This window comes from Hevea brasiliensis, chromosome 1 (assembly GCF_030052815.1).
Source record: "Hevea brasiliensis isolate MT/VB/25A 57/8 chromosome 1, ASM3005281v1, whole genome shotgun sequence".
Lineage (NCBI taxonomy): Eukaryota > Viridiplantae > Streptophyta > Magnoliopsida > Malpighiales > Euphorbiaceae > Hevea > Hevea brasiliensis.
In genome coordinates this window covers 30511824-30520441 of record NC_079493.1, presented here as the reverse complement: position 1 = coordinate 30520441, position 8618 = coordinate 30511824, and the positions used below count along the sequence as shown (strand labels likewise).

At 34.1% G+C, this 8618-nt stretch overlaps 1 non-coding gene across 1 annotated transcript; it reads right to left on the bottom strand.

The window, feature by feature from the left end:
• Window positions 1–8265: 8265 nt before the first annotated feature.
• Window positions 8266–8372, bottom strand: LOC131169527 (small nucleolar RNA R71). The gene has a single exon (XR_009140465.1). It is a non-coding gene; the product is annotated as a small nucleolar RNA R71 (small nucleolar RNA).
• Window positions 8373–8618: the final 246 nt, after the last annotated feature.

Here is an 8618-nt window from a genome sequence, read left to right as displayed (position 1 = left end):
TCTATCTTATTTATATCTCATATAAATACCTTGGGAACAAATATGATTACAATCTTTCTGGATAAGTCATGTCCTGTGTAAAGTATCCTTTATTGTGAACCAATTTATGATACTTTGTGCTAGAAATACTGCCGCTCATATTCTTAACAAATTAATAATAGAATTTCTAACAAAATATTAATAGACCTTTTCTATTACACATAAATACATTATGTAAATGGAAAAGTGAAATTTCCTTTTATTAATAAAATATGTACAAGATACATACTAAATTATATGCTCTAGGGTATACTACTAACAATCTCCCACTAGCACTAGAGCCATTCATTAAAATATCTTAGACCCATCTTCTCAAGATGTCGGTCTAACTGAGTTTGTGACATAGGCTTTGTAAATGGATCAACTAGATTTTCAGCTGATGCTATTTTCTGCATGGCTACATCGCCTCGCCCAACTATCTCTCTGATAATGTGATAGCGCCTTTCTATGTGTTTGGATTTCTGGTGAGATCAGGATTCCTTAGCCTGTATGACCGCTCTATTATTGTCACAGTAGAGTGGAACTGCTGACTCAATGGAAGGAACTACTGCAAGTTCTGACACGAACTTCTTTATCCAAACAGCCTCTTTTGTAACATCTGATGCAGCAATATACTCATCCTCTGTAGTGGAATCAGCAATCGTACTCTTTTTTGAAACTCTTCCAACTAACTGCACCTCCATTACAAATGAACACAAACCCAGAGATACACTTTCTATCATCGATATCTGATTGAAAATCAGAATTAGTATAACCATCCAAATGCAAGTCACCACCTCCATAAATCAAGAATAAATCCTTAGTTCTTCTCAAGTACTTAAGAATATTCTTGACAGCTATCAAGTATTCCAAACCTGGGTTGGATTGAGACCTACTAATCAAACTAATAGCATATGCGATATCCGGCCTAGTACACAATATTGCATACATTAAACTTCTAATAGCTAAAGCATATGGAATCCTGGTCATTTTATCTCTTTCTTCAGGTGTCTTTAGAGACATCTCTTTAGAAAGGTGGATACCATGTCTTATTGGTAACAATCCTCTCTTGGAATCAAGCATGTTAAACCTCTTTAACACCTTTTCCAAGTATAGACTTTGGGATAAACCAATTATTCTTTTCGCTCTATCTCTATAAATGCGAATTCCAAGAATATAGGTTGCCTCCCCTAAGTCTTTCATGGAGAATGTATTTGACAATCATACCTTGATAGTTGTTAACATACCTATGTCATTACCTATCAACAGAATGTCATCCTCATATAAGACAAGGAAAGAGATAGCATTATCACTAACCTTCTTATATACACATAGTTCATCCACATTTTTTATAAAACCAAATGACTTAATGACTTCATCAAAAAGGATGTTCCAACTCCTCGAAGCTTGTTTTAACTCATAAATGGATCGCTTTAGCTTGCATGCCTTAGAACTATCTTGGGATTCAAAACCCCTAGGTTGTTCCATGAAAATGTTTTCATTAATGTATCCATTGAGAAAAGCTATTTTGACATTCATCTGCCAAATCTCATAATCATAGTATGTAGCTATTGCTAATAGAATCCTAATTGATTTAAGCATGGCAACAGGCGAGAAAGTTTCCTCATAGTCGATTCCTTACCTTTGACGAAACCGTTTCGCTACTAGCCTTGCTTTATAGGTCCCTACCTTTCTATTAAAACTAATTTTCTTCTTGAAAACCCATTTATTCCCTATAGGTACAATACCTTTAGGTGGGTCAACAAGGTCCCAAACTTGGTTCTTATACATGGAATCAATTTCAGATTTCATAGCTTCAATCTATTTTGAAGAGTCTATATCTGATATAGCTTCTTCATAAGTAAGTGGATCATCTCCATGATCTATTTCTTCATGAGTAAATAACTCTTATTCATCTTCATGAAGAAAACCATATCTCACTGGTGGGTGAGATATCCTGGTTGATCTGCGAGGAATTAGTGTAGATGTTTCATCAATAGGTGTAGGTTGACTAGATGGATCTATATCCATTTGATCTGTTGGTTGGTCAAAATTCTCCAATTCTAACTCTATTTGCCTTCCTTTGCCTCCTTCTTAAATAAACTATTGTTCAAGAAGTATGGCATCTCTATGCTTACCATAACTCTTTGTGATGTAGGCAAATAAAAATAATATCCAAAACTTTCTTTTGGATACCCAACAAATCGATCCTTTTCTGACTTGGTTTCCAATTTGTCAGTCTTCAGCTTTTTGATATAAGCTGAACAACCCCAAATCTTAACATGTTTAAGACTTGGTTTTCTTCCATGCCATATCTCATAAGGTGTGGAAGAGACTGATTTAGATGAAATCCTATTCAGAATATGCAAAGCTGATTCTAATGCAAATTCTCAAAAGGAGATTGGCATGTCAGTATAGCTCATCATACTACGTACCATATCTAATAGGGTACGATTTCTCCTTTCAGATACACCATTCAGCTGTGGCGTTCTTGGAGGAGTCAGCTGGGAAATAATGCCATGCTCTTTCAAGTATTCATCAAACTCAATGCTTAAGTATTTACCTCCACGATCTGATCGAAGAGTTTTAATACTTTTTCCTGTTTGATTTTCTACTTAAGATTTAAATTCTTTGAACTTTTCAAAGGATTTATGTTTATATTTCATTAAATATAAATACCCAAATCTTGATTTGTCATCAGTAAAGGTAATAAAGTATTGAAAACTGCCTCTAGTCATTTCCTTAAATGGACCACATACATCACTATGTATCAATTCCAAAATATTTTCAGCTCTTAACCCTTGTCCAACAAAAGGTGATCTAGTCATTTTGCCTTGAAGGCAGGATTCACAAGTTAGAGTAGGTTCAGAACCCAATGAGGATAAAATCCCCATTTTCTCCAGATTTGCAATCCTATCTTCGGCAACATGACCTAATCTTAAGTGCCAAAGATGTTTTGGACTAGATTTGATTTTCATAATGGCATTACATTCATTTTGATTGCTTGCATTTAATTTGTGTTTATCATTATTATCCAAATAATAAAGACCATCATGTATATAACTCAAGCCTACATATTTATTTCCAAAATAAATATTGCAAACATCATTTGTGAACTGAAATTCATAACCGTTTCTAGTCAAACTGGATATAGAAATAATGTTCTTAAAAGCATCAGGTACATACAAAATACTATTTAAACACAAAACATGTCCACACATGTAAAAAGATTTAGATCCTATGGCTAAAGCTTCAACAGTTGAGCCATCGCCAATTCGGAGTCTAACATCTCGAGCATGCAAGCTGCTACTGTTTACTAGTTCCTGCATATCATAAGAAATGTAAGAACTGGCACCAGTATCTAAAACCCAAGCTGTAGATGAACTATGAGCATCATCAGCATCTAAATAACAAGATATAGACATACCTTTTGAAGATGTATCCTTTTTGTCCTTTAGAAAAGCAAGATACTCTGGGCAGTTCCTATTCTAGTGCCCATCCTTCTGACAGTGGAAACACTTTCCTTTACCTCCATCAGCTTTGGTCTTCGCTTTCTGTTTGGCTATCTTCTTGGAAGGTCCAGGAACCTGAGGTTTCCATTTTTTATTGCCCTTCTTCTTGTTGGACTGTCCAGCAGAAGAAGATGCAATCAAAGCTACCTCTTTTCCTTTATTGCTCGGCATATTCTTTTGGGCAATAACCAGCATATTAAGCAACCTAGCCAAAGTATACTCTTGCTTTGTCATATGGAAATTTGTCACAAAATTCCCAAATGACTCAGGCAGGGACTGAAGGATCAAATCCGTCTACAGTTGGAAATCCATGTGAAAGTCAAGATGTTCTAGCTGCTCAATAAGCCGAATCATCTTGTGGACATGAACTCCTATATTCTGTCCCTCAGACATTCTCATGCGGAATAGCTGTCTAGATATCTCATACCTAGCATTCCTGCTGTGCTCACTATACAACTCTTATAGGTGAAGGAGGATCTCACTTGCATTTTGCATATTTTCATGCTGCTTCTGTAACTTATTACTCATAGAAGCAAGCATGTAATAGTTGGCTCTCATATCATGCTCCTTCCACTTGTCCAAAGTGTCATGTTCCTCTTAAGTGGCCTCTGGAGGTAAGAGACCAGGAACCTTTGAGTCTAGAACATATCCAATACATTCTAGGTTCAGGACAAGTTTTAAATGTCTTAGCCAATCAGAAAGATTAGATCCCGTCAACCTACTGTGATCAAGTATGCTCGCAAGGATATTGGATGGTAGTGGTTATTGTGTGCTCATTATTATCAGAAAATTAATTATAGAAAATAACTAGATTAATTAGTAAATGCATTAAGTAATTAACCAAAATGATCATGGTCTTTTAATCAAATCAGTCCTCCCACTAACTTGGCAAATCCTACACTTCCAAAGTAGGAAACAGAAATCCTAGTTGGATAGATTTCTAGTAAGTGATTGAATTCTTATAGTCTTATTAATCATCCTCAGGCACATCTAGTATTGAAATTACAATAAACTATAAGTGAGCAACTCCTTGCCCATCACATCTCATGTGAGGTTCAATCATTTATCTAGCCCCCAATGCTCAAAATCTCAGGCACATCCATTATTGATTTATCTTGCATTAGTTAAGTTGATCATATTAAGCCAGTAAACATGCAAATAATTTTAATGTCCTCAAACACATCCATTATTGGCCATCAACTATTTAAATATTTACAACATTATGCTTAACAATTATTCTTAAGAAAATCTCTTAAATAAATGCATCATATGCAAGTATTTAAAATTTCTTAAAATAATTGCCTCAATGGAGGGCCTATGATATAATTACTTTAATTATACCATTTCCAACTTAATCATTTATTTGGAAGATTTAGTGGCCAACTTAATTACTATTATGGTCTCACTTTGCATATTATCCAATTAGCCTGCAAATATCATATACTTGCATACATTCCCATACATTTCATGCATACATAGATAAATAAATAATATGGTATGATCATGGACTTTCTAAGGGATTCAATTCTGAGCCACCAAGAATTGAATCAAGGCATTCTTAGGTGCATTTTATTCATTCATTTTACAAGAGTTACTGAATGAGTATATAATCAACATTTGATCTTGATTTGCTCCTACTGGTCCCACCAATGCTCTTGACCTCCTTGATCTTCTTGCAATCCAATTACATTGTAATTCTTAGCATACCAAGGCAAATTTATAAGAATATAGACTTTAAAGTCCTCAAATAAATAAAATTACAACCCAAATTATTACAATATTTATAATATATGCCACTAAAATAAAATTAATTATTTTACAACCCAAAGAAAATAAAAGAATTAAATCCAATCATATTGGTCTTTTATTGTCAATGATCACCCATCATGCATATTAAAATTTAACAATTAAATAAAATATACATACTAAAAAATTAAATTGAATATCACATATTCAACCAAAAAATTCAGATTTGAATCTCATTCAAACAATTTAATACCAATTAATTGTTGATATATTGGTATGGTGTTGATGGAATTTATTGTGATGGTTATTACCTTACTTGTCTCTTCTTTCAAACTTTTAATCTTTTGTTAGAGAATGTTGTGATAGGGTGAAGTTAAGTGAACTTCTAAGTGGAGTTGATTGAGAGTTTAAGTTATACTTGAGAACAAGCATGTAATAAGTGTGGGGGAATTTGATAAGTGCATAATTTATTAATTTTACTTCCATCACATTTTGTGTTTCTAGTGTATTTTTATGTTTAATCCAGTTGGCTAGGCATTTCATATCAATTAGGCATATTTTTAGAAAGTTGTTGGAATAATTGTGTTAAATAGAGAAATTTTTAGCATTTGCATTAATTTGACCTTTGTTGTATTTTTTAAGTGTTCTAAAAGTTGTGGGTCTCCAAATCCAATGTTGTTTAATTCATTGAAAAGCTAATTCAGAGCACTACAAATGATAAAGAGGGACCAAAGCCTAAATCAGTCTCCAAAGTTATTAAAATGAGCTATGGATCTATTACAAAAGCCCACATTTGATGTGCCACGACCAGTCTTGGGATTTATTTTATATCTGGAGCTCTGGAGGTCCAAATGACATAAACCTAGACCCAATTAAACCTTAAGAGCCACCTCTACAAATTCTATGAAGGGCTGGAAGCGAGATAAGGATGTTTTAATTATCAAAAATGGCAATGAAGTCGTCGTTATGGGTTGGATACTCTGTCAGACCCAGTTTCGGTTTTTGGCACATAACTTGGGCTGTGGACCTCCGATTTGGGCAAATGAGTACCCGTTGGAAAGCTAAGAAGTAGGGCTACAACTTTCCTGAAGAAGTCAGAGACAAAATCACAAGGAAAGTGGCTAAAAATCGGCCATGATTGCAAAGCAAAAAATTTGTCTTTTTGAATTTTGAAAATTTTTGAAGTTTGGCTCTTATCTTTGGTATTAGGTTTTTTATTATAAAGCATCTCTTTGGCAGCAGTGGAGACAGATCCATTCACACCTTCGAAATAGCTTGGAGACCTTCACAACACCTTCATTCTCTATTCACATCCATAGTTTTAGATTTCTCCATTTTATTTTTCTTTTGTAAGCCATAAACATGAGCGGCTAAGTTTTTAATTCAGTTCAAGAGATTCTAGTTCTTATGCATGATTTATGAGACCATGTTCTTAATTTAAATTATGTCTTTTTAAATATCTATTGTTTCTTAATTTCATTATTTTTGATCTATTGAATGATTTGCTAAAAAGACCTATTAGTTAATTATTTGATGAGATCAATTGTTAGTTCATCTTCATAATCCGTAATTGTTGTGTAAGATTGAACGTGAGTAGCAATTAGGTTTTATTGATTATGATCCAAGTTTTCAATAATAACCTAAGAAAACAATAGGGTGAATTAAATGATTTATGCTTCATAAATTACTGTTCAGCTTAACTACTTCCTATTCTTAAAGCAGTTATTAATTTGATAAGGATTGCTTTATACCAATTCAATTAATAATTAGAGTCAATAAAAATGCTGGGCTCGAATTGATGAGTATAGGGAAGTTAGAGATTTTACCTCGCTGTTTGGCAAATCTACGTTAAGTATTCAATAAGAGATAATTGTATTTCTTTTATCTATGATCGAGTCATGCATTGGAATGTGAATTACCTTGGACTGAAGCTTATTTAAATTGAGAGTTTCATATCTAAATTTAGTTCTTTAATTTCTGGACTTGATTTCTTCTTATTTAGTGTTACAATCCTCCCCCCCCCCCCACCTTTGTTTCTCTTTCAATTACACAAGTGCATGAAATTTAGTGTTTCAGTCTCTAGGGTTTGACCTGGATTACCACTTATTACAATCATTTAGAAAATATTTTATTACTGATAATTTCAGTTAAATTTTGGTAGATTCGACAACCATCAAGAATTTTGGCATCGTTGCCGGGGACTGAAGTTTATTGGATTTTGTGTTTTTAGTGTTAGGATATTCTGTTATAACCTTTGTTTGTGAAGTGTTGCTGTTTTTAGGTTTTCGGTACAAATTACGGTGTTACTATTCATCAATGACTTTTTGGTTGAATTAGGAGGGTGGCCCATACTTTTTTTGAAGGAAATGACGTTCTGATCAAGACCAATTAATGAGGCCAAATTCTATCGTTTTCTAGGATTTTGAGCCATTTTTCTGTTTTTAGTATGATTTTTTTTTGTTTATGACAAGAATTTCTCAATTTTATGAATTGCTCTTTGATCCAGAAGTAGAAAAAATAGCTAAACAGTTGAGAAAATTGGCTAAGCAAGCTAAGCAGATTCCGAGTACATCTGAAGGAGTCCAATCTCCAAGGGAATTAAGTTCAAATTCGGATTCAGATTCAAATTCCAAAAATGAAACCATGGCTGCTAGAACTTTGAAAGAGTTGGCTGCTCCTGATCTAAACCAACAGCCTTTGTGTATTCAATACCCTGCTTTAAATTTTGCTTTTGAGTTAAAGTCTGGACTAATCCATTTATTGCCTAAGTTTCATGGTCTTGCAAGTGAGGATCCACAAAAGCATTTGAAGGAATTTCATGTTGTGTGTTTCAGCATGAAACCTCAAAGAGTTTCAGAGGACCAGATTAAGCTCCCTAGAAGGCACAACTAAGAATTGATTGTATTACCTTCCTTCTGGATCCGTTAACTCATGGAATGAGATGAAGCGGATATTTTTAGATAGGTATTTTCCTGCTTCCCGTGCTGTCAATATAAGAAAAGAAATTTGTGGCATCCGGCAGTACAATGGAGAGAGTTTGTATGAGTATTGGGAGCGATTTAAGAAACTGTGTGCAAGTTGTCCCCATCATCAAATAAGTGAGCAGCTTTTGATTCAGTATTTCTATGAGGGACTTCTACCAATGGACCACAGTATGATAGATGCTGCTAGTGGAGGAGCTTTAGTTGACAAGACACTAGATGAAGCAAGGAGACTGATTGCTAACATGGCAGCAAACTCTCAACAGTTTGGAATGAGAATGGATCACACACCTAAGAAGGTTAATGAGGTAAGTACATCTAACCTTAAGAAACAGATTTCTAATTTAACTTCTTTAGTGAG